The sequence below is a fragment of the Lagenorhynchus albirostris genome, chromosome 15, assembly GCF_949774975.1.
Source record: "Lagenorhynchus albirostris chromosome 15, mLagAlb1.1, whole genome shotgun sequence".
In the NCBI taxonomy this organism is placed as follows: Eukaryota; Metazoa; Chordata; class Mammalia; order Artiodactyla; family Delphinidae; genus Lagenorhynchus; species Lagenorhynchus albirostris.
The window spans coordinates 52216613-52237043 of NC_083109.1; the positions used below are offsets into that span (position 1 = coordinate 52216613).

Genomic DNA, 20431 nt, shown 5'->3' on the forward strand with positions numbered 1-20431 from the left:
CCGGTTGCTCCAACGCAATGTATTCTAGGGGCATTGTGACCGGCGACTGCAGCCCAACCTAGCCATATCAGGCTTGGAGCCACAGCGGACTTCAAGCGGTAGTAGAGCCATCGGATTGCTTCGCGGGACGTTGTAGGCTTCTTAATACCTCCCATTCGACCTGCCCCATTGCCACATATTTTCCACTTTACTGGCATTGTGTGCCGTGGTGTAGGGATTTGGAATTAGAAAATTGAGCTGCTTCCGCAGCTTTGCCACTAATTGCTTGTGTCATTTTGGCCTATATACAACTTTGCTTTCCTCAGCTGCAAAGAACTCAGAAGCCTCTCCTCAGAGGGTAGTTTCAAAGAAATTGTCAGTTTACAAAGGTGTCTGAAAAAACAAGGGTGATATTTACCTTAATAGAAAATTCTGAATATGTCTCAATATATTTTCTTATTCTTGTGCCAGGCATGTTCCTGTACCTAAAAGGTCACTCAAGGAGTGGTTGCATATTAATTGAAACAATATTATCAGAGTTGACAAAATAAGTAACGGGATTTGGTGAAATATTAGATAGGATAGTTTCAGCTGCAAGTAACAGAAAACCCAACAAAATGTTCAAAGGTAGGGCAGTTATAGGTTGATTAATTCAGTGGCATAATGACACCATCATGGTCCCAATACTTCCATATTTCTCCTCTGCCATCCTTAGCATGTTGGGGAAGATGGCAATGGAATCCACGTAATACATGCAGACAAGCATTGTGTCATGTACCAAACCTAAACCAATCATTATCAAGGGTAAAAAGACTAGCTACTGTATTGGTTTTCACCCATCATGGTTCACCTCCAGGGGACCCAGTCTCTCCTGACCATCTGCCTGCACAAAATCAGGGCTCTGTTGGAAAATAAAAAGAAGAACGAAGAATAGACAGGTTAACTAACAGTATCTGCCACAAGTGACATCTTGACAGGTAGAGCTAGGCCTTGTGGGGATGGGTCACAAAAGAGGTATCTGGGGGTCCCAGGAGGAAGGAAAAAGGTGCTGAAAGGCCAGGTGGAAGAATGATAAAGACAAACTTTCCTACAGGCTAGACCAACCCAAAATGTAAATGTTGAAGAAGAGCTAATGGCCTGGTACATGTTCACCATGTAATCACAGTGCTGTTCAAGTAGTCCTCTTTCCCCTCTTCCTTTGTACTTAATTTTATGGTATTCTTACATCAGAGATATCTCATTTGGGGCTCAGATCCTCCTGATTTTGATCTGTGGCCCTTTCACCAAGAACAAGTGGCTCTAATGGCCCTTTACTTTGAATCCTGTTCTCATTATTACAAAGAGATAAACCCAGTTTCCAATGACTAGAAGTTAAGCCTGTGGTATTAACTCACTGGGTAACCGGAGAGTTATCTTTGAAACAGGAGAGGAAACAAAATCTTCCCTAGGCCTTCTGACTACCAAAACTAAACAAGTAGATCAAGAAAGAAGAAGCTTCGGACTTCCCTGGTGGCGCAGTGGTTGAGAATCTGCCTGCTAATGCAGGGGACACAGGTTCGGGACACAGGTTCGAGCTCTGGTCTGGGAGGATCCCACATGCCGCGGAGCAACTAGGCCCGTGAGCCACAACTACTGAGCCTGCATCTCTGGAGCCTGTGCTCCGCAACAAGAGAGGCCGCGATAGTGAGAGGCCCGCGCAACGCGAGGAAGAGTGGCGCCCGCTTGCCACAACTAGAGAAAGCCCTCGCACAGAAACGAAGACCCAACACAGCAAAAATAAATAAATAAATTACTAAACTCCTACCCCCAACATCTAAAAAAAAAAAAAAAGAAGAAGAAGCTTGAAAGCTTGATCTTGCTTAAAGGAAAGAGATGAGATACAAAGTCTATGATAGACTGAGATTGAAAGAATAAGACTGAATTATATACCTCACTTGATTTTTTATTTATTTATTTTTCTAACTTGAGTTTTTAAAAATCAGAGGTGCTTGACCATATATCCATTAGAAGTTCAAGTGACAGATTTTAATCATCCAAACTTAAAAATTCTTCTGCCACAACCCTTTGACAAGATTCTTCATTTCAGCCCCTAACATACCAATAATAATAATAATTTGTATGTATTAAAATTCTTTCCATAGCCAAATATCTGCTTTCTCTCTGAAGATCACATCATCTTTTTTAAAATTAAAAGTAACTTTTTATTATTACAAAACAGTATATGTACATTTTAGAAAGTTAGAAAATACAGATAAAAAAATAGAAGATAAATGCACCACATTCTTATCACCCAGACATTATCACTATTTATTGTTAAGTATATATTTTTTCCTTGGTAATTTTAAACATGACTTCCAGAATGAATTACTCACTACGTTTGGTGTTATTTTGGCCATGCTGCGCAGCTTGCGGGATCTTGATTCCCAGACCAGGGGTCAGACCTGGTCCCCAGCAGTGAAAGTGCTGAGTCCTAACCACTGGGCCGCCAGGGAATTCCCAGGTTTGGTGTTTTTAACATTCCCAGATGGTACTGCTTTTTAGGGTTTATTACTTAAAAATAAGTATGTCTGTTGTTCTTATAGCAGGAGTCCCCAACCCCCAGGCCGTGGACTGGTACCGGTATGTGGCCTGTTAGGAACTGGGCCTCACAGTAGGAGGTGAGCAGGGCGCGAGCGAGCGAAGCTTCATCTGCCGCTCCACATTGCTCCCCATCGCTGGCATTATCGCCTGAACCATTCCCCAACACCGCCCGCCCCAACCGCTGTTCATGGAAAAATTGTCTTCCATGAAACCGGTGTCTGAGCCCAGAAAGGTTGGGGACCACTGCTTAGAGCCTTTAGTGTATCCTCCATGAGATTTTACTACCAATGGGAAGTTGACAAGGTCTTCTTACAGTGCACCAAAGGAGTCTAGACAAGCAAGAATAATCTTTTTTCCCGACTTCAGCAAGAGGCTTTTCTCATAAGTATCCAAAATGCCTGACTGAGCAGTTAGAAAGCTGAGTTCACTAGTTTGTCTCTAATTGGGGAATGATGGCTGTAGGTCATGCCTGCAGGTTTTACTTTAACCAAGAATAAGAGGCTCTCATGATTTGAAGCTAGGATCACCTCTAGCTGGGCAGGAGTTCCTTCATCAGAAAGAAGTCAGGACTCTAAAATGTACCCCCGGTACGTTAATCCCATTACCAGAAAGTGGCTTTGCTCCATATCAACTCTAGCAGGATTCTTTTTCAGTCACTGAGGCCAGAGACGCTTCCAAAGAAAGGTTCTAGATCTACTGATACTGATTAATTCTTGCAAATAGAAGCTGCAACCAGAGATTCCTGGAGGGTAATGAGATCTACAGAGAATGCAGGTTAAACACAGTGAGGACGGAGAAGAAATGATGGGTTGGATAGTAGGTTAGAGGACTATGTGCTCAGATAATTCATTTTCCCCAAAAAGGCCCATCAGATTGAGAATTCTGAGATCAGACTTGTCTGAGACACTTGGCCTGAGAGTTACATACATGACGTGGCCAGGAGCAAAGTGATGGCCTACCTCTTTCTCCCCTGCAGCATAAGAATGGCTGTACCTGGAGGGACGGGGGACTGAGCCAGCTGGAGTACAGAGAAGAGTTCCAGGGAGTGAGTCAAAGCCTGCTGTGTCCTACACAAAAACTAAAAGAATACAGCAACACTAAACCTGCCCTAAAAGAAATAATTGAAAAGTCTTCCTTAAATAGAAAAGAGGCAAGGATCTATAGGAATGGGAAAATCACAATAGGAAAGGCAAATGTATAAAAGGACTGAAGATCACTTAAACAATCCAGTACATAGATTTAAAAAACAATCAAAAAAGTTTTGTAAAAGTGATTATAACTACAATTAACAGCAAAAGGATAAACGATGTAAAAGCCTGCTCTGCCTTGCTGTGGATGATGCCCTCATAGTCAGAGGGAACCTACTGAAATGAAACCCATCTTGCTAGTCAACATTTAAAAAATTATTAATACTGAATGATAGAGGGGGTTTAGTGAGACAAAAGCTTTTACTTTGCTGGTTGGTGGGTAAGCAAGTATACTCAGTATACTCTTGTAAAGTAATTTGCCCCTATTGTATGCATTGTGCAGTTGAAAACTATTCATACCATTTGACTCTGTAAATTTAATTCTAAAAATCTATGTTTTAACTGGGCATCTGATTTCATTAACTATACTAAGAAATTCAAAATAACATTGGCTTAAACAAATAGAAATATATTTTTCTCCCACATACAATCCAAGCTGGTCTGATAACTATGCTCTGGAAAGTTGCTGGGGACCCAGGCTTCTTCTTTGTGCTCCACTATCTTAGAGTGCTTCGTATCCTAAGCATGACTCTCACCCAGTATGGCTCAGTACCACACCTGCATTGCAGCCAACAGGAAGGAGAAAGGGAGGGCATGTCCCTTCCTTTTCAGGGTGGAACTTGGGAGGTTGCACGTATCACTTCTGTTCACATTCCATTAGCTAGATCTTAGTCACGTGGTCACATAACCACATCTAGCTCAAGGGAGGCTAGGAAGCATAGTATCACTCTGGTAGCCCACACCCAGCTAAAAAGCACAAGTTCTGTTACAATGAGAAAGAAGGAGGAGGTAGACACTGGGGACAGCTGGCAATAATTGCCATGTTATCCTAAGGAAATATGTTGAATATGGAAAAAGATGAATGGAAATGGATGGGAAAACATGAAGTTCATTGCAGAATTATTTACAGTAGAGAAAAATTGGAGAAAAATGACCTAATTTCTAAGTATTTTTCCTCTCAGGAGGAAAGATTGCAGCCAATTAAGATTATATATATAAGGAGGTTTTGGTAACATGTGGAAATGCTTCCAATATGTTTTTTTCTTTATAAATTTATTTATTTATTTATCTTTGACTGCTTTGGTTATTCGTTGCTGAGCATGGCTTTCTCTAGTTGTGGCGAGTGGGGGCTACTCTTCATTGCGGTGCGTGGGCTTCTCATTGTGGTGGCTTCTCTTGTTGCAGACCACGGGCTCTAGGTGCACGGGCTTCAGTAGTTGTGGCTCGTGGGCTCTAGAGCACAGGCTCAGTAGTTGTGGCGCACCGGCTTAGTTGCTCCGTGGCATGTGGGATCTTCCCAGACCAGGGCTCGAACCCGTGTACCCTGCATTGGCAGACAGATTCTTTTTTTTTTTTTTGCAGTATGCGAGCCTCTCACTGCTGTGGCGTCTCCCGTTAAGGAGCACAGGCTCCGAACACGCAGGCTCAGCAGCCATGGCTCACGGGCCCAGCTGCTCTGCAGCATGTGGGATCTCCCTGGACCGGGGCATGAACCCGTGTCTCCTGCATCGGCAGGCGGACTCTCAACCACTGCGCCACCAGGGAAGCCCGGCAGACGGATTCTTAACGACTGCACTACCAGGGAAGACCCCAATATAAGTTTTTAAATGGGATACCAAGTTGTACATAAAGTCCCATCATAATTATTGAAAATAGACTGAAAAGAGCAATAAGGAAACAGTAATGTTAAGTGATTATCTTTGGATGATGAGCAAAGGGTAATTTTTTTTTTATACTTTTTTCTATATTTTTCTTATTTGTTACGGTGAGTATGTATTTCTTCCATAATTAGCAGATTATTTAAGCCAGGGCTCTGGAGTCAGATTGCCTGGGTTGAAATTGCTCCTAACAGTTTAACAGCTATAACATCTTGGGTTAATTATTTAACCTCTCTAAGCCTTAGTTTCCATATCTGCAAAATAGGAGTAATGATTGTAACTGCCTCAGGTGATAATTGGGAAGATTACATGAAAATAGGTTGCATAACACTTGCCATAAAAGAACTGCTCAAAAAGTATAAGCTTTATAATTGAAAAGGTTTCTAAATAAAACTGTTGTGTATTGGCGCTTTAGCAATCAGATACATCAATGTAATCCACAGATAGCTTCCTGTAATGAGGCGTTTCCCAAGAACTTGAAAGAGGGGAATAAGGCTGAATTTTGAGAATTAAACAGGGAAAATGAAGATAAAATCATGTTTCTGCAGAAATAAGAAGTAACCTTGGGACGTCCCTGGTGGTCCAGTGGTTAAGACTCTGCGATCCCAATGAGGGGGGCCCCAGTTCGATCCCTGGTCGGAGAATTAAGATACCACATCCTGCAACTAAGCCTGCGTGCCGCAACTACAGAAACCCGTGCACTGCAACTAGGGAAGCCTGTATGCTGCAACGAAGAGCCTGTGCAGCCAAAATAAAATAAATAAATAAATAAAAAATAACCTTAAGGAAAGCCTGGGAAGTTAAGGCGTGATCTATGGATCTGAAAAGTAATGTGTTTACAGAGCGGCCTAGTCTGAATGGAGCCAAGAGAAAGAAGAGTAAGCAAGAGTCTGGCAGCCCTCCTGGCACTGCTCAGACACAAGGAACAAGGACTTGAGGGGCAAGCATTCCTGACCTTTGAGAAAGGCCTGAGTAAAAGATCTCCCTTAAGGCTCTCTTTTCTTTCCTCTTTGTACGCTGCTCACCAAGAACTTTCTGGTTAGCAGTCTAGTTTCCCAGGAACACTAAGAGAGGAGGAGGTGTCTGGAGCAGGGTTAAGAGCATTCCAGTGACTCTTGACTATAAACAAGTAAACCAGAATTTGGTTTAAGCCTCAGTCTTTTGTGAGCCTGACTGGTAAGCCCAGTCTCAGGGTACACTGACAATAAAAATGGAGAATCAGACCTTCCCAATATACTGGCCTGACCCTCTGAGTCCAGGCTAAGTGGCCACCTCTGTCTTGGTTTTAATTGCAGCAATCAGTATCATTGTTGGTGATTCAGCTTATACACTTGCATCATTTTACACCCAAAGGGAATTTTTTTGGAAGCAAAATTTTTATTTTGCCTTGTAAAACTATTTTATTTTTTATTTTTTGAAATTAGTTTGTATTGGGGTATAGTTGGTTTACAATGTTGTGTTAGATTCTGCTGTACAGCAAAATGAATCAGTTATACATATATCTGCTCTTTTTTAGATTCTGTTCCTAATATAGGTCATTACAGAGTACTGAGTAGACTTCCCTGTGCTATACAGTAGGTTCTTATTAGTTATCTGTTTTATATATAGTAGTGTATATATGTCAATCCCAATCTCCCAATTTATCCCTCCCCCCGGAAGCAAAATATTTGGTTCCTAGTTGTACTGGCTTTGATTCATGCAAATTTTTTCATTGTTTATTTTACAATACAAGTATGTTATAGCCTTTGCTTCTTTACGCTTAAGTATATCTAGAGAGATTTTTTTTTTATATTTGCCCATGTAAATCTACTTTGTGTATTTTTTTTCTTTTCCATTATGGTTTATTACAGACTATTGCATATATTTTCCTCTGGTATACAGTATAGGACCTTGTTGTTTATTTTATATATAGTAGTTTATATCTGCTAATCCCAAACTCCTAATTTATCCCTCCCCAACCCCTTTCCCCTTGGGTAATATATGCCCAGTAGTGGGATTGCTGGATCATATGGCAACTCTATTTTTAGTTTTTTAGTTTTTTGTTTTTTGTTTTTTGGTACGCGGGCCTCTCACTTCTGTGGCCTCCCCCGCCACGGAACACAGGCTCCGGATGCGCAGGCTCAGCGGCCATGGCTCACGGGCCTAGCTGCTGCGCGGCACGTGGGATCCTCCCGGACCGGGGCACGAACCCGCGTCCCCTGCATCGGCAGGCGGACTCCCAACCACTGCACCACCAGGGAAGCCCTATTTTTAGTTTTTTAAGGAACCTCTGTACTGTTTTCCATAGTGGCTGCACCAATTTACCTTCCCACCAACAGTGTAGGAGGGTTCCCTTTTCTCCACACACTCACCAGCATTTGTTATTTGTAGAGTTTTTAATGATGGCCATTCTGATTGGTGTGAGGTGGTACCTCATTGTAGTTTTGATCTGTATTTCTCTCTCTCTCTCTCTCTCTCTCTTTCTTTTTTTTCGGCCGTGCTGCCCTTGTGGGATCTTAGTTCCCTGACCAGGGATTGAACCTGGGCCTTGGCAGTGAAAGCGCCAAGTCCTAACTACTGGACTGCCAGGGAATTCCCTTGCATTTCTCTAGTAATTAGTGATGTTAAGCATCTTTTCATGTGCCTATTGGCCATCTGTATGTCTTCATTGGAGAAATGTCTATTTAGGTTTTCTGTGCATTTTTTGATTGGGTTTTTGTTGTTGTTATTGAGTTTGTATATTTTTTAAATTAAGCCCTTGTCTGTCACATCGTTTGCAGATATTTTCTCCCAGTTCGTAGATTGTCTTCTCATTTTGTTTGTGGATTCCATTTCTTCGCAAACGCTTGTAAATTTGATTAGATCCCATTTGTTTATTTTTGCTTTTATTACTACTGCCTTGGGAGACTGACCTAAGAAAACATTGCTATGATTTATGTCAGAGAATGTTTTGCCTATGTTCTCTTCTAGGAGTTTTATGGTCATGTCTTATATTTAAGTCTTTACACCATTTTGAGTTTATATTCATGTATGGTGTGAGGGAGTGTTCTAACTTCATTGATTTACATGCGACTGTCCAGCTTTCCCAACACCACTTGCTTAAGAGACTGTCTTTTCTCCATTGTATATTCTTGCCTCCTTTGTTGAAGATTAATTGACTGTAGGTGTGTGGGTTTATTTCTGGGCTCTCTATTCTTTTCCATTGCTCCGTATGTCTGTTTTTGTGCCAATACCACGCTGTTTTGATTACTGTAGCTTTGTATTGTCTGAGGTCTGAGAGGGTTATGCCTCCAGCTTTGTTCTTTTCCCTCAGGATCACTTTGGCAATTCTGGGTCTTTTATGGTTCCATATAAATTTTAAGATTATTTTTTCTAGTTCTGTGAAAGATATCATGGGTAATTTGATAGGGATCGCATTAAATCTGTAGATTGCTTTGGGTAACGTGGCCATTTTAACAATATTAATTCTTCTAATCCAAGAGCATGGGATGTCTTTACACTTCTTTGAATAATCTTCAATTTCCTTTATCAGTGTTTTATACTTCTCAGCATATAAGTCTTTCACCTCCTTGGTCAGGTTTGTTCCTAAGTATTTTATTTTTTTATGCAGTTTCAAAAGGGGTTTTTTGGTTTTTTTTTTACTTTCCCTTTTTGATATTTCATTTTTAGTGTAAAGAAATGCAACAAATTTCTTATGATCCATGTAAATATTAATGAACCCATCAGAACCATGAGTCAGAACAATCCACTGTACCTCCAGCCTGTCTCCTGGAACCTTTCTCCTCTCCTGGGAGTGCTCCCAGGGAGGTCCAGAGTCCTCTCAGGCAAAGCAGATGCTAGTCAACAAGCTGACTGTCTACAGGGCTTGCCATGAAGTGGCTTGTTCATGATCTGTTTCTGGGATCCTGGAAAAATGTTTTTGGTGTCTTTCTGGAAAGGCTGATTTTGGTAAGTCACCTGTCCCCCTGGGTGTCAGGAAGGTTGTGATCCAAGAGAACACATCACGTCTTTAAATGAAGAAGCGATTTGTTTGTTTCTTGACTTTCATCCTTCATGGTGCCCCTGGGGAGAGAAGTTTCATTCTGCATGCTATAAAAGCCTTGGGTGGGTGTTTCATTGTAAAATGGGACAACAATACTGACTTTTCAGAGTGATTGGGAGAGTAAATGAGGACATTGAGGAAGGACTGTAGGACTGTAACACAGTGTGTAGCACATAGCAGACACTTAGAAACTACATGTTCACTCAGATTACATTCAAAAAGTTCCATTATTCTGTGTAAGTGCTTCTGTTGAAACCCTCATCAAACCGTCTTGTAATCACACATCTTCTCAAAGGCAGAGAACACATCTTAGTCACTACTGGTACCCACAGCTCCCAGCATAGTGCATGGCTAACCTTAATTGAAGGAAGAAGGGAGGACAAGCATCCAGTACCCAAGCTCGGCCCTCATCTCACTCACACTTGCTTTTTATTTATGAAAATATCATATTGTCCGTGTAAATAAGATCTCTGAGAGCATGCAGAGACGCTGGTAACAGTGGAGAACTCTGTTACTCAGAGTCAGAGGGAAGGAAACTTACTTTTCACCGTATATCCTTTTATTCTGCTTTTAAAATTTTACCATGGGCATGCATACTTCTTTCTTTTTTAAAAAATTTATTTATTTATTTTTTGGCTGCATTGGTTCTTCATTGCTGTGCGCAGGCTTTCTCTAGTTGTGGTGAGCAGGGGCTACTCTTCTTTGTGGTGTGCGGGCTTCGCATTGTGGTGGCTTCTCTTGTTGTGGAGCACGGGCTCTAGGTGCGCAGGCTTCAGTAGTTGTGGCACGCAGGCTCAGTAGTTGTGGCACACGGGTTCAGTTGCTCCGTGGCATGTGGGATCTTCCCGGCCCAGGGCTTGAACCCGTGTCCCCTGCGTTGGCAGGCGGATTCCCAACCACTGTGCCACCAGGGAAGTCCAGGGCATGCGTACTTCTAAAAAAATGTTTGTCATAAAATCCCCCCAAGTTAAACCAAAACCAAAATATGTTGGATACATCTGTAAAAATCATATAAAGATGAAATGTAAATGGTTAATAAAAATAGAAAAAAGTGATCAAACTTACTAAGAAGTACACATTAAAATAATGAGATATTTTTCCCCCTTATAGAGTGCAGAGAGGTAAGGAGGGATGATATCCCATGTTGGTGAGCATGTATGAGACAGGAGGCAATGTGGCATTTGTTTTCAAATGAAAATGAAATGTTTTCAAATTGAAATCAATTAAAAATAACCAACATTCGGGACTTCCCTCATGGTGCAGTGGATAAGACTCTGCCCTCCCAATGCAGGCCTGGGTTCGATCCCTGGTCAGGGAACTAGATCCCACATGTATGCCACAACTAAGAGTTCACATGCTGCAACTAAGGAGCTGGCAAGCCACAACTAAGGAGCCGTGGAGCCACAACTAAGGAGCCTTCCTACCTCAACTAAAGAGTCCACGTGCTACAACCAAGGAGCTGGCAAGCCACAACTAAGGAGCCCTGGAGCTGCAACTAAGGAGCCCGCCTGCCTCAACTTAGACCCGGTGCAACCAAATAAATAAATATTTTTTAAAAGAATATATATTATATATATATATTTAAAAATCAACATTCTAGGAATTTTCGCTAAGGAAGTAATCTGAAATATGTGCAGGTTTCTGTCCAAGGTTTTTAGTGGCAATACTGCTTACAACCTGAATGTCCGGGTGTTGGGAGGGAAACCTTATCCCCAGCCCCTGCTCTCCCCACCTCCCCAACCGCAGTCTATCTATGATAGAGCAGTGAGTAGGGCTCTGGGTGGCTGGGATCACCTAGGGTTGGCATAAGACAGCAGTACCCAACCTTATTCCTCTATGCACCAGAGAGAGATGAAAATTAATATGCTTAATCTCGCCTTAATTTCTGGAGAGATCTTGGCCTTGGAAGTTTGTGGAACGGCAGAGAAAGTTAATTCCTATTTGTTACAGTGAGCATGTACTACTTCCATAATTAGAGTAGTTCAGCCGGGGCTCTGGAACAGCAGAGCCTGCCCATGGAGATGGTAGCTTGCGGCTCTCCCTGACCCAGCAGAGCCTGATTACCTCCCTATCACAGAAGCTGGGAAAGGGCTCTGCAGCTGAGGAGGCAGGAATTGAGGGTTTGTTTCCCTTCAAGAGCTCCACAGAGAACCACTCTTCTTGGCAGCTTGGAGCGTGGCTCGAATGCAGAAGTAGAGACTGATGACGCCTCCCACTGATAGTGCCTGTAGATATCTCTGTGCTTGACCCATGGCCAGAGGGTAAAAACAGTCATGAGTAGGCAAGAGAAAAATAACAGTACACTTGAAGAGACTTGGCAGCCAGAGGGAGAAGGAGCTGGCAGAACCCTCAGAATAGGCAGCTCTTGAGGAAATAGAACTTATGAAAGAGACAGATGGCAGCTCTACCCAAATACGATGACTGGAGGAGATTGGATTATAGCAAAACTTTCTGGAACTGAAAAGCATGTTTTGTTTTGTTTTGTTTTTAAATTTACATTCAGTAGGGACTTCCCTAGCAGTCCAGTGGTTAAGAATCCACGTTTCCACTGCAGGGGGCACAGGTTCGAACCCTGGTTGGGGAACTAAGATCCCGAATGCCGCATGGTGTGGTGCGGCCTAATTAATTAATTAACATTCAGTAGGTGAATTGAAGGAGAGGATGGTCATCATAAAGCCAGTGGTCTTTTAGATCAAGTGGAAGAAATATCTCAAAACACACCAAAAATAGAGAAAAGCCAGGAAGCAAAGAGTTGGAGGAGCAATCACTATTGAGCTCAGTGCTGATCAGACCTTTCCTGAACCAATTCCTGTGGTCAGGAGATGCCCCTTCCCACTTGCTGGGTTATCTGAGCCAGTCGCTGAGCCAAGGGAGAATGGGTTGAACTTAACGGGTTAGACCAAAGTAGGGACCATTTTGGGGTGGAGTCAATACCACCCACACAATGGGATAGAGTGGAATTTTTTTAAAGAAGACAACTACCTGGAATATCCCTTGTAGTAACACATGGTACCTGACTGAAACCATTGTCCTGAGGATAAATGAGATCCTGTGTAAGTTGCTTACACAGTGCCCAGCACATAGTAAACCCTGGGGGAATAGTTATTATTTTCTCATTTTTTTAGAAAGTGCTTTTAAAGTTTTAATGGATGTAGATGCCCTTCTCAGTTTTGACAATTCATCTTATTAGTGCTCTATGTAGAACCCTGGAAACAACAGAATGGTAACTCTGCTACACTTACAGAGTGCTTCATGCAAATTCTGATTCAGTCTTGTGAGGCTTGAGGTTCTGCATTTTAAACAAGCTCCCTGGTGATGCTCATGCTGCTGGACCACAAGACCACACTTTGAGTAACAAGGACCTGGGAAGGGTTTTGCCTTTCCTGTGTGATTGAAGGGGCTTACCACTGCCCCCATGTTCCATGGATGGCAACATGACGGAAGGCAAGAGAAAGGATGATGAAAACAAGCAATTTTCTTTTTGTAAAACCTCATCCTTTTAATTTAAAATTTTCAAACCTTCTGAGTATTTGAAAGAATAATGCAGTACACACCTATGTACCTTTCACCTAGCTTCACCAATTATTAATATTTAAGCAATTTCCTCTTAAGGGCATGCTTAAGAACTTAAGTTGTCTACATCACTTCCACTCTTGTCCATCGGTAAAAACTTTGGCATATAGCCTCACATTGCTGCAAGGGAGGGTAAGAAGTATAAGCTCAGCTTGACAGCTATTACCTGCTATAGGGGGTGCTGTTCTATTACTACAAGAGGATATGAGAAAGCAGTTGCTTTTTAAAAAGAAGGAAGATGGGACTTCCCTGGTGGTCCAGTGGTAAAGGATCTGTCTTCCAATGCAAGGAACGCAGGTTCAATCCCTGATCGGGGAACTAAGATCCCACATGCTGCAGGGCAACTAAGCCTGTGCCACAACTACTGAGCTTGCAGGCCTCAACGAGAGAGCCCATGTGCCGAAAACTACAGAGCCCACATGCTCTGAAGCCCACACGCCACAACTAGAGAGAGGGAGAGAAGAAAAAAAAACCCGCATGCCATAACTCGAGAGAAGCCCGCCTGCCACAGTGAAGAGCCTGCGTGCCCGCAATGAAAGATCCCACATGCCGCAACTGAGACGCGACACAACCAAAAATAAATAAGAAGGGAGTGGAGGAGGAGGAAGACAGTGGATACTAGGGGACAATTAGCCACCTCTAACACACTCACTCGCTGGATCTCCCAACCAGTTCTCTTCAAAGTGGATTCTGGAAAGACTGAAGCTAAATTTGCAGCCCATCTCTACAAAGTATGTAGGACTTCAAAGTATGCATTTTATACCTGCCTCACTGTTGATTGTTCTGTCTTCATTTATATTAAAGCTTTTTTTTCAAGTTTGATTATAATAGTGACACACTAAATATAATTGTATAGAGTGCTTGAAATGCTCTGAGTGGACCCAAACACGTTTACCACAGCATTTTTGCTTACAATAGCATGTTTGCAGGACTTAAAACTGTAACTCTACCGAGTTGTAAATGATATTATGTTTTCATTTGCCTGTGATTTTTCAGCCTTTAAAAAAATAGGAACTTACAGAAACTGTTACAGAAAGGAAATACAAGTTGCTTTACACAAATCAAGATTCCATCAGTCACTAACATCATATTATGTAGACAATAGAATATCCTGGTTGTTTTACATCCCCTTGTTCCACTACTCTTGATCTATTTATACCAATTGCCTTTAAAACTTCTAATCTCTTTAGGTATATTTTCTTTGTCAAAATGTTAAAGAATATGCATTCAACATTTATGAGATAGTGTGATTTTATTTTATTATTTTAAAAATATATATTTATTTATTATTTATTTGTTTTGACTGCGCCGGCTCTTCGTTGGCGGACTTCTTAGTTGCCGCATGCATGGGGGGAATCTAGTTTTCTGACCGGAGATCAAACCCAGGCCCCCTGCATTGGGAGCCCTGAGTCTTACCCACTGGACCACCAGGGAAGTCCTGATAGTGTGATTTTAGACTGTTTTAATCTGTGATAACGTTTATTCATTTGGATGTGAATTAAATCATTTTAGGGTTGATAATTTTAGCCTTCCGATTCCATTCTTTGCCCCTGTTACCACTGTAAGTTATTTGAAGGCAAAGAATAAATCTCTCCTTTAAAGTTAACATCAGAGTTTGCTCAACACGAGTCCCTTAGCAACAAAATTTGAGTTAGGTTTTGTGATGTAGTACCTCCTCTAACTTGAGGGCAACTGACCCCCGCCCATTTACACAGCGACAGCCTTAACTGCCTGTCTGCGGAAGCTGGACTCTGGCTGCCGGCCGACGTCCGGCGCTGGGCGCGGTGGCGCTGCTCTCCAGCCGCTGTCGGTCCTCCGATCACGCTTCCCTGGCTTGACAACCCTCCAGCCGCTGGAGATGGAAAAGCTCAAACCCTAAACCCGAACGAGGGGAGTTTTGGCCGGGAACTGGAGGGCTGTGAGCCTCCGGGTCTGCGCGGGGACGCTCAGCTGTGCCCGAAAAACCCGAGCCGCCCGGCTACCAACCGGACCGCGCCCCCGGCGTCCACACCCGCCAGGCTCGGGCAGTTCAAAGTTCGGCCGGGTCCAGAGGGATCTCGGACCCTCCGCTGGCTCTCAGAGCCTCGCCAGCCGCTAGCAGACGCGTCCCCTGGAGGCGCGCCCCCAGCCCCACCGCCAGCAGCCCAGCCTCTACCGTGTTCGGCTTCGCGCCAGGCCTGCCAGCTCCTAAGATGGCGGCGTCGTCGTCGAGAGGTGGCGCCCCACGTGGGCTCCGGTGGCCAATAGGCTTTGGGCCTGCGCCGCCGGCCCGGAGCGGGAGGCGGAAGTGCTTCGGGCAGCAGCCTCCTTCCAGGCTGCGGCCCCTGCCGGTTACATAACTCGTTGCGGGCTGAGAGCGGCCCCACTTCCTGGCTCCCTGAGAACCGAGGATGCGCTGAGCCCCACAACGCCGTCCGCTGCCGCCGGCTCCCTCCCGAGGTGAGGTATCCCGGGCTCTGGCCTGCAGTGTGGCGCCGGACCCGGCCGGGGGTGGGGGTCGTGAGAGGCAGGGAGCGCAGCTGGGGGGACGGCCGGGGTGCAGGGGGACCGAGGCGGCCCTGGCGGGGCGCGGAACTGCCCGTCCGTTCAAGGGAGGCCGGGGGCGCGGCCCACGCCAGTCGGAGCCCAGATCTTTCCGCGGTGTTTCGGGACGGCCTCAGAGCTCACGCTTCCCGGGGTGAGGAGGGAGCCGCGACCCCAGACTCCAGGGGTGCCGAGAGGCGCGATTCCGACCCTTTTGCCTGGGACGCCACCGTGCGAGGCCCCAGGACGAGTTGGTGGGGAAATTTGGAACCGCGGGGCAGCCTGCCCCTTACTACACCCTAGATCTCACGGAAGGTGCAGGGCCTGTCCTCTTCACAGTTCAGCGATTCGCCGCTGCCTCGCCCGGTCCTACCTCTGCTTTAGTACTTGTTGCACGGATTGTAGTTATTTGCCGACTTGTTTGCCCTCCCGTGAACTCCTGAAAGCCTGGGGCTCTTTCTTGGTCGTCTCCACATCTTACTCCTTCAGCTGTACATTTTGGTTAAGATAACTGATTCCTTACGTTTTTGGTAGTTTACAGACTGGCCATGCAGACCCCTACACCACCTCTGACCTCTTCTGCCCTATCGGGCACTTCCCAAGGAATAGAGGGAATCTATAGCTTCTGTGGTTTGTGCCCCGGGAAGATTTTCAGGGAGGCTGAGCGCCTTCCCTAGACCACTAACAGCAAAGATCTGTGTGCCCAGCGGGTGACGGAGCCCAGGGCCTGGAGATGAGGAAAGGAGTTACTCTGCAATAAACATGGACACTGCCTGCTTCATTGGTCTGTTTTCATTCTGGCAAATGCTTGAGCCATGCCATTTTCTTACTAATTTGTCCTGAAGGAAAAGGATAACAGCCCCACAGGGTAGTTCCCTGTGGTACCTGGAGTGGTTGTTAATCAGAGAGTCAGAACTGGAGAGAACATTGCTGGTTGCAGATATTTACCGGAGCATGGAAGGCAGAAAACTTCTAGTTAATGCTTAACTGACAACCGGGAAAATCACTGTGACTCCAGGTCATCTATAGAAATACCACATTCCATGTAGTACTTTGTGATGTATAGATAAGTCATAGAAGTTCTTTGGCCAGTAGTACTGGATTGTGAGGTGGGGAGAAGGGGAGTCTTGAACAACATTGAATTAAAAGGGGCTGGAGCAAAACAAATACTCTCTTACAAGAATCCCTGAATTGAGTTAAGCTCAGTTAGAGAAGAAGGGATTCCAGACCAGAAGAAACTCAAGGGTGGCTGAAGTATAAACGTCAGTCATTTAACAAATGGACAAAGTCAGTCATGGCTGTGCGCATAGGTCTTCATCTCCCTTGTTCCAGGATTTTGTACTTCACAATTAAAGTGCAAACTGGCCCTTTGAGAAAGCAGTGTGCGTGAGCTCCTTCTCCTTTGGGCCACAGTTTGCTGGAGTTCCATCTCACTGGGCTTGCAGACATGCTGGGTTTCTATAAAGATGGTTAAAACCTGTAAGTAACAAAGTCAAGGCATGGTGTCGTGTTCACAAGCCAGAATAAAAAATACAGACACTTTTTTAAAAGGTCTGTGTGTGTCTTATTTTTAGCCTCTCCTGTTGTAACTTACAGTGACTTTATCACCATGTTTATTTTAACCGCACCCACTCTCAGACTTCAGATGTGACTTGTTGAGGTTGCTTGGCAACTTGGCCTCTGCCTGGGATGGAAGAAAATTCCTGGATGTTAGGAGATTGGAGAGGTAAAAGACACCCAGTAGAACTAAGAAGGTTGGTGCTGTCACTGCTCACCAGGTGTTCCACCCCACAGACTGTCCCAGCCTCAGTGGACCTGCTAGCAGCAGTTTGTCTTCTGGCAGCCCGAGGTATGTTTAGACCAGGTGGACACAGCATCCTTACTTGGCAGCAGCCACAGGGAACACAGTGTAAAGAAGAATCCTCAGAGCTCTGAGTGTGGGGCAGTGCATATCTTTGCTCTGCTAAAATGGCCCAGAGGTCTCTCCTTGTTGGTGACAGCTCTCCTACCTGAGTAGAAGGCTGGCTGCTTGTCAGGCCATGTCTTCTCTTAAATGGTGGCTCCTGCATCTCTACATCTTACTGCCAACACCTCCTTCCCTGACAACTCTTTCTGGAAGGAATCCACATAGTCCTCATGGCTTTTCCACCTCAGTTCTTCGTTTGCAGAAAGCTAGATTGGGATATAGACTCTGTGTCGAAGCTGGTCCTGCTTCTGTCCATGTGCAGTGCTTTCAAGTAAAATGCTGATTTGTGAAATGATACTGGAACTCCTGGGTCTCATTCTGGCTAAGTCCAAATGTTGAATTTCATTCAATGAATATTTCTAAGTGTCTTTGATAACTCCAGGATCAGGCCTCCTTCCCTAAATATCATTCTTTTTAGGGTGACCTCTGATAGAGGCTGGCTGACAGGCTAGGTCAGGGTTATCTGAAGCCCAGATATCTTACACTGCTGATTAAAGAGAGGCCTATGTGTTTGAAAACCCAGTGAGCACATACATAGTAGGGTTGACGTTCCACTCTGAACCTGAAGGTGTTTGCTCAGTGCTTGTGGAGTGATGGGAAGGGGATCTGAGCAGGGAGCCAGGGCTTTCTGCAGGAAGTAGTTTGGGGTCTACATCAACAGTGGAACCAGTGCTCCATTGAGTGCCCCACTGCAGAGGCTGGCAGACACGTGACAGTCACCCCGAGGTGCCCACAACACTGAGCCTGGATGGTCAGGTGGAGGGGGAGTAACCACGCATGAGGGCCAGTCTGTAGTCCCTTCCTGTGGGCATCTCAGACTCCCCATCTCCTCACCTGAGGCCCACTTCCTGCTCAGGCAGGGCCTACATGGCAGGGAGGGGTCCCACACTCTGAATATTGATGGCGAGAACCACCTGTGAGTGTGACAACGTAGAGACTTTAAAATGTCTCTTCCAATTCATAGACTCTTAGTGCCAACGTTTAAGCCGCATACCCTTGGAATAGCACGGCATTTGTTCACTGGTACCAGAAGTAAACATTCTAAACGTTCTAATAAGATGCACAATTGTAAAGAAGCAAAGAGGAGCTGATTGTGGAAAGGGACACAGAACAAATGTTTGTTCCCTTTGCTTCCACAGGAAGACCAAGGAAAAGTATTTTGTCATCTTTAACAGACTACATTAAAAAAAGAAATTCTTCCCAGTTCTATTTCTTGTTGTTATTAGAAAGCAAATTGTGTTCCTCTTTTTTGTTTCCTGCATTCCTGAAATAGGGCAGCAAAGTATTTGGGCAGCAAAGTAATGAAATTTGAGCCCATCTTAAAAATAACTGAGAAGAAAGCAATTTCATTTGATAAAATAGTCTTTGGGTAATTGTCCTTAGCTACTGAAAATGATTTTTATCTGGAAAATGTTAATACAACAATATTTCCATGGTTTCTGTAGCATTCAGTAGCTGTTTGCTACTTTTTAAAAAAATTTTTTATTTTTAGAAGATGACTCCTGACTAGTTGTAAGCTATTCAGAAGGTCTTGCTGGTCAGATATTTGCTGCTCTTTCTACTCTTACTGTCAAATTACAGTATTGCTTATCCTCTGGCCTCCCATTTTTTACTTTTTTGTTGAAATATACACACTGCTTGACCAGCGGTCATGGCATGAGCGTACCAGTGCAACCACCACCTCAGAAGACCCCTTGGGCCTCTTACCAGGCAAGCCCTCTCCTATTTAAAAAGTTTATTTTCTTGTAGGAAACACAAGAAACTATTAACCGTCATTTTATTGGGACTGTGGTGAGGAGGGGATTTCAAGTTTTTGCTTCACTTTGTGTATGGATTCCTATTTTACCATGAACATGTGTTCATAGTAAAACATAGTTTTAAACAGCATTTAACAAAAGGAGAATGTTCTGTTTAAACCTTTCTTTTTAAAATGGTTGTCCTGAAACCTATGAATAGTTTTAAAAATTGATTTTTGTATGGCCACTAAATTTTCTTTTTAATAGTTGCACAGGAACTCTTTAAAATATTTTCACAAGTCTATTCGGCATCCTTATCCACAACTACCTCCTCTTTGCTTCATTACAAATGTGGGTCTGTGTTTAGAATGTTTATTTCTGGCATCAGTGCATAAATGCCATGCTGTTCCAAGGGTATTTGGCTTAAATGTTGGCACTAAGAGGGTCTCTTTGGGGGCAAAATGGGTAACCATTCTACTTATACTTTGAAGAGACATTGTAAAATTCCCAAGTTGTTACTAATTAAAACAGATTATTTTAATATAAAAGATCTGTTCATAATTTTCACGTACCACCTGGAAGTCTTGTTTTTTTCTGTGAATAAAAACAACCCAAGCTCATTGTTTTTTTTAAAAAAAGCTCAAATGATACAGAAGCGAGTGATGTGGACACCAACGTCTGCCTTAATTCCAGAGGCAAATGCTGACTGGAGGTTGAATTACTTTTAAAAATAATTTTTGTTATAAAAGTTAACCTCGTGATCAAGTGTTAATTTATACCGAATTTGACCCACTTTCACATTTAATATCTTTTGGCTTCTGAAGGATCTTAAATGCAAACCCAGAGAAGTAGAGATTAAAATCAAACATCAAACAAAAAAACCCAGCAGAGTGAGATGGGAAAAGTGTAGAAAGGCCAGTGGTGGGGCTAGTTTGCTGCAGGGGCAGCGGTGAGGAGCAGGCAGGGTTTCTGAAGCCCGATGCCCCCTTTGCTGTGCTTTTCTCCTTCAAACTGAGCAGCCAGCGGTCCATTTCACCCACTACCCCAGACAGTGCTGAGGGCACCTGCAGCCGCCTGAGTTTTCTGTGGAAGAACTCACTCACTCTCAGTTGGGTTAGAGCCCTCAAGAGGGTCCAGTCTTGGGTGTC

At 43.9% G+C, this 20431-nt stretch overlaps 1 protein-coding gene across 4 annotated transcripts in view; it reads left to right on the plus strand.

Annotated features, from left to right (window-relative positions):
• NAA60 (N-alpha-acetyltransferase 60, NatF catalytic subunit) overlaps positions 1–20431 on the plus strand; it is a 40605-nt gene that overhangs the window by 316 nt on the left and 19858 nt on the right. For 3 of the 4 annotated variants that reach the window (XM_060124433.1, XM_060124431.1, XM_060124435.1), the window contains exon 1: positions 15347–15497. The exons of the other annotated variant lie outside the window; for it this stretch is intronic. The gene's annotated coding sequence lies outside the window, so the exon portion shown is untranslated. Of the gene's footprint in view, positions 1–15346; positions 15498–20431 lie in introns of those variants that run through there. 4 annotated transcript variants of the gene reach the window in all.